This window comes from Macaca fascicularis, chromosome 15 (assembly GCF_037993035.2).
Source record: "Macaca fascicularis isolate 582-1 chromosome 15, T2T-MFA8v1.1".
NCBI classification, from domain to species: domain Eukaryota; kingdom Metazoa; phylum Chordata; class Mammalia; order Primates; family Cercopithecidae; genus Macaca; species Macaca fascicularis.
In genome coordinates this window covers 43248456-43254315 of record NC_088389.1, presented here as the reverse complement: position 1 = coordinate 43254315, position 5860 = coordinate 43248456, and the positions used below count along the sequence as shown (strand labels likewise).

Here is a 5860-nt window from a genome sequence, read left to right as displayed (position 1 = left end):
AAGACAGAACTCCTGTCTGTGTGGATCCCAGAGGGTTGGCATGGGAAAGGCTGCAGTGGAGCACACAGCCATGAGCACCCATCCCAAGCCATGGTCACCCATCCCATGAGCACCCATATTCCTCTAGGTGACTTTAGCCTTTGTTAGTTGCTGGATCTGGAGACAGCAGGGCTATCTTTCCTGTGGGATGGGGCCAGTCTCAAATGAATGTCCCATCTGCCAGCCTCTCCTAGGGTCCCTGCCTGGCTACATCCACTTGCAGCACAACCTTAGCTGCCCCACTGAAATGCTTGCCAGCAGCCACCATCAAATCTCTTTCACTGGCAGCCCCCTCCTTCCCAATGGAATACTTTTGCAGAGATTCCCACTAGTACATACCAACCTGTAGACTCTTCCCAGCCATGTTGCAACAGCCCCACTGCTGCCCAGCCAGCATGCACACATATGTAGTCCCCCTGCTGCCCTATTGGTGGGCACTCACCCATGGCTTCCTGCTGCCCTGTTGGTGTGCACTTGCTGGCAGCTCCCTGCTGCCCTGCTGCCCATGGCTCCCCTGTCATCCATGGCTCCCCTGTCACAGTGTACTCTCTTGTGTACCCACCACCATCCTGTCACAGCACTTTTGTTGGCAGCCCCCATCTGAATATTGTTGCTAGCACACTGGGAACACCTCAGCTTCTCCAATGCAACAGGTGCTTGACCTAGAGGGGCCAGAGAGCAAAGCTGTAGGCTTGATGCCAGCTCCTCAGGATGAGAGCATGAAGCTCAGGAGTGTTGAGCAGAGCCTTGGCCTCCTGAAAGCATCCAGAAATGAAGCCAATTGATTAGACCCAACTTATGCCACAATAAAACCCTTAAGGACATCAAAGAATATACAAGCAAAAAGACCCATTCAAAGGACAACAACTTCAAAGATTAAAGGAACATCAGCCCATACAGATGAGAAAGAACTAGTGCAAGAATTATGGCAATTCTAAAAGCCAGTGTCTTCTTACCTCCAGATGACTGCACTGGCTCCCCAGCAATGGTTCTTAACCAGAGTGGAATGGCTAAATGACAGACATATAATTCAGAATCCGGATAACAAGGAAGCTCAATGAGATAGAAGAGAAAGTTGAAACTGAATCCAAGTAAAACAGTCCAACAGTTGAAACATGATGTAGCCACTTGAAGAAGGAACCAAACTGAATTTCAGAAAATTAAAAATTCATTACAGTAATTTCATAATGCAATTGGAAGCATTAATGACAGAATAGAGCAAGCTGAGGAAATAATCTCAGAGCTCAAAGACTGTTCCTTTGAATCAATGCAGGCAGACAAAAATAAAGAAAAATGAATGGGTAAATTCCTGAAAACATGCAACCTCCCGAGATAGAACCAGGAGGAAATTGAAATCCTGAACAGACCAATAATAAGTTCTGAAATGGAATAAGTAATTAAAAAAAAATCCTACCAGCCAGAAAAAGCCTTGGACTAGATGGATTCACAGCCAAATACTACTAGATGTACAAAGAAGAACTGGTATGAACCCTACTGAAATTATTCCAAAAAAGTTGAAGTAAAGGGACTCCTCCATAACTCATTCTCTGAGACCAGCATCATTCTGATACCAAAACCTGGCAGAGACAAGATAAAAAAAGAAAACTTAAGGCCAGTATTCCTGAAGATCATAGATGCAGCAATCCTCAACAAAATACTAGCAAACCAAATCTAGAAGCACATCAAACAGCTAATTGGCCACAAACAAGTAGGCTTTATTCCTGGGATGCAAGTTGGGTTTAACATATGCAAATCACTAAATGTGATTCATTATATAAACAAGGCTAAAAACAACAAGGCTTTTGATAAAATTCAACATCTCTTCATACTAAAATTCCTCGACAAACTAAAAATGGAAGAAACATATCTCAAAAGAAAAAAAGCCATCTATGACAAACCCACAGCCAACATCCTACTGAATGGGCAATAACTGGAAGCATTCTCCTTGAGAACTAGAACAAGACAAGGATGCCCACTTTCACCATTCCTATTTACATAGTACTAGAAGTCCCAGCCAGAGAAATCAGGCAAGAGAACGAAATAAAAGTCATCCAAATAGGAAGAGAGGAAGTCAAACTATTTCTCTTCACAGATGCTATTATACCTATAAAACCCTATAGCCTCTGCCCAAAGGCTCCTGGAATGGATAAACAACTTCACTGAAGTTTCAGGATACAAAATCAATGCACAAAAATCAGTAGCATTTCTATACACAAATAATGTCCAACCTGAGAGTCAAATAAAAAATGCAATCCCATTCACAATAGCCATAAAAGAATAATACCTGGGAATACAGCTAAAAGAAGGAGGTGAAATATCCTACAAGAATTACATAACACCACTGAAAGAAATCAGAGATGACACAAACAAATGAAGAAATGGTTCGTGCTCATAGATAGGAAGAATCAATGTTAAAATGGCCGGCTGGGCAGGGTGGCACATGCCTGTAATCCCAGCACTTTGGGAGGCCGAGGCGGGTGGATCACGAGATCAGGAAATTGAAACCATCCTGGCTAACATGGTGAAACCCCCTCTCTACTAAAAATACAAAAAATTAGCTGGGGGTGGTGGCACACACCTGTAATCCCAACTCCTTGAGAGGCTGAGACAGGAGAACCTCTTGAACTCAGGAGGTGGAGGTTGCAGTGAGCCGAGGTTGTGCCTCTGCACTCCAGCCTGGTGATAGAGCAAGACTATGTCTCAAAAAACAAAAAACAAAAACCAAAAAACCATAGCCATACATCCTAAAGCAATATACAGATTCAATGCTATTTGTATCAAACTACCAAATCATTTTTCACAGAATTAGAAAAAACAATTCTAAGATTTATATGGAATAAAAAAAGCCTGAATAGTCAAAGCAATCGTAAGTAAAAAAACAAAGCTGGAGGCATCACACTACCCGACTTTATACTACAAGGTTACAGTAAGCAAAACAGCATAGAACTGTTATAAAAACAGACACATAGACGAATAAAACAGGTTAGAGAACCCAGAAATAAAGCTACACATCTACAACCATCTGATCTTTGGGAAAGCCGACAACAACAAGCAATGGGAAAGGACTCTCTATTGATTAAATGGTGCTGTGATAACTGGCTAGCCATATGCAGAAGATTGAAACCAAGCTCCTTCCTTTTACCACATACATAAATATCAACTCGAAATAGATTAGAGACTTAAATATAAGACCTAAAATTATAAAGACCATAAAAGAAAACCTAAAAATTACTATTCTGGACATAGGCCTTGACAAAGATTTCATGATGAAGTCTCCAAAGGCAGCTGCAACAAAAGCAAATACAGACAAGTGAGGTCAAATTAAACTAAAGAGCTTCTGCACAGCAAAATAAACTATCAACAGAATAAACAGTCAACCTACAAAATGGGAGAAAACATTCGCAAAGTATGCATCTGACAAAGTCTAATATTCAGAGTCTATAAGGAACTTAAATCAACAAGTGAAGAACAAGCAACCTCTTTAAAAAATGGGCAAAGGACATGAACAGACACTTCTCAAAAGAAGACATACATGTGGCAACAAGTATATGAAAAAATGCTCAACAACATTGATCATTAGAGAAATGCAAATCAAAACCACAATGAGATACCATCTCACACCAGTCAGAATGACGAGTATTAAAAAGTCAAGAAACAACAATGTTAGCAAGGTTGAGGAGAAAAGGGAACAATTATACCCTGCTGGTGGGAATGCAAATTAATTCAGTCACTGTGGAAAGCAGTTTGGAGATTTCTCAAAGAACTAAGAACTACCATTTGACCCAACAATCCTATTACTGGGTATATACCCAAAGGAAAATAAATCATTCTACCAAAAAGACACATGCACCCGTATATTTATTGCAATACTATTCACAATAGCAAAGACATGGACTCAACCTAGATTGGATAAAGAAAATGTAGTGCATATACACCATGGAATACTATGAAGCCATAAAAAACAAAATCATGGTCTTTGCAGCAACATGGATGCAGCTGGAAGCTATGATCCTAAGTGAATTAATGCAGAACAGAAAACCAAATACTGCCTGTTCTCATTCAAAAGTGGGAGCTAAACATTGAGTACACATGAACACTAAAAAGGGAACAAGAGGCACATGTGCGGCAGCTCTTTTCCTTCTTCCATTTCCACTGCCTTTCACGGTCCAGGAAGCCACCATCACAGTGGCGGCAGAGTCAGGAAGTTCAAGATGGCCCCGGCGGAGACCCAGACGCTGTGGGAACAGCCGGAGATGGAAGATGCTGATAATTCTGAAAAGAGTATACATGAAGAAAATGGAGAAGTATCAGAAGACCAATCTCAAAATAAGAACAAAATAAGTAAAAAAAGTATAAACACAGAAGTAAACATAAGAAACATAAATTCTTGAAAGAATTTGATGCCGATCCTGATGACAAACTTCATTGTCTGCGACTCTTCAGGTGCTTCTATCACAAATATCTCTGTCTCATATTCGAGCCTCTCAGTATAAACTTACAAGAGGTGTTAAAAAATATGATAAAGATACTGGTTTTCATATTAAAGCTGTAAGATCCCATAGTCAGCAGTTTTTCCTGGCATTGAAATTCCTCAAAATATGCGATATCCTACATGTAGACAACAAGCCAGACAATATCCTGGTTAATCATCAGAAACTATTTTAAAGTTTGTGCTCTGGGGTTGGCTTCACATGTTGCGGATAATGACGTTATACCTTATCTTGTCAGTAGATTTTATCGTGCTGTTGAAATCATTATAGGTAAAAGCTGTGACTATGGTATACATATGTGGTCAGTAAGTTGCACCTTAAATGGACTCTATACTGGAAAAATTTTATTTCCTGGCAAAACTAATAACTGTATATTGAAGCTTGTGATGAATCTCAAAGGAAAGATGCCAAATACGATGATTCAAAAGGTGCATTCAAAGATCAGCATTTTGATCAAAATCTCAACTTCATGTACATAGAAGTTGATAAAGTAACAGACAGGGAGAAAGTTATTGTTATGAGCACCATTAATCCAACTAAGGACCTATTGGCTGACTTGATTGGGTGCCAGACACTTCCTGAAGACTGATGTAAAAAAGTATACCAGCTAAAGGACTTGTTGGACCAGATTCTAATGTTGGGCCTAGCTAAATGAATTAGCATCAACCAGGCCCTACAGCATGCCTTCATCCAGGACAAAATTTAAGCAAGATGAAGAAACTCCAAGGGTTTGAGTAAATACAGGGACTGAAGAAATTTCACAGCACTTTATTAATGAATATAAACTTATAAATATTTCTCCAGCAGATTTGAGGAAGCATGATATATTTGAATTTCTTTTAGAAATGTTAATCTGTTTTGTGTCTTATGTGAAATTTCACCACAGAACTGTTTTAAATTGCCAAGACTGAAGAAAATTACAGTGCTAATGTATATGGTTGCAGTTCACATGAAAGACAAAAGCATCTGTTATAAAACGAGTAGTAATATTGGGTGGTTGATTTGTTTTTAGCAGACTTGGCTTCATTTTGGTCTTCAGATAAAATGGCCAGCATAAACGCTGTTTATATTCATGTTTTCCTAGGTGCAGCATGCCGTTGATGTATTCAGTGCCGAAAGGGGTCTGTTCCTTCTTGAGCCTGCCTGCAGGGATGGTCTCCTTAAAGAAAATGTGGCACATATATACCACAGAATACTATGCAGCCATAAAAAAGAATGAGTTCTTGTCCTTTGCAGGGACGTGGATGAAGCTGGAAGCCATCATTCTCAGCAAAATAACACAGGAACAGAAAACCAAACACCGCATGTTCTAACTCATAAGTGGGAGTTAA

The 5860-nt window shown here is 39.9% G+C and overlaps 1 pseudogene; it reads left to right on the top strand.

Annotated features, from left to right (window-relative positions):
- Window positions 1-4250: 4250 nt before the first annotated feature.
- LOC102117416 (serine/threonine-protein kinase PRP4 homolog pseudogene) lies at window positions 4251-5342 on the top strand (annotated as a pseudogene).
- The last annotated feature ends 518 nt before the right edge of the window (window positions 5343-5860 follow it).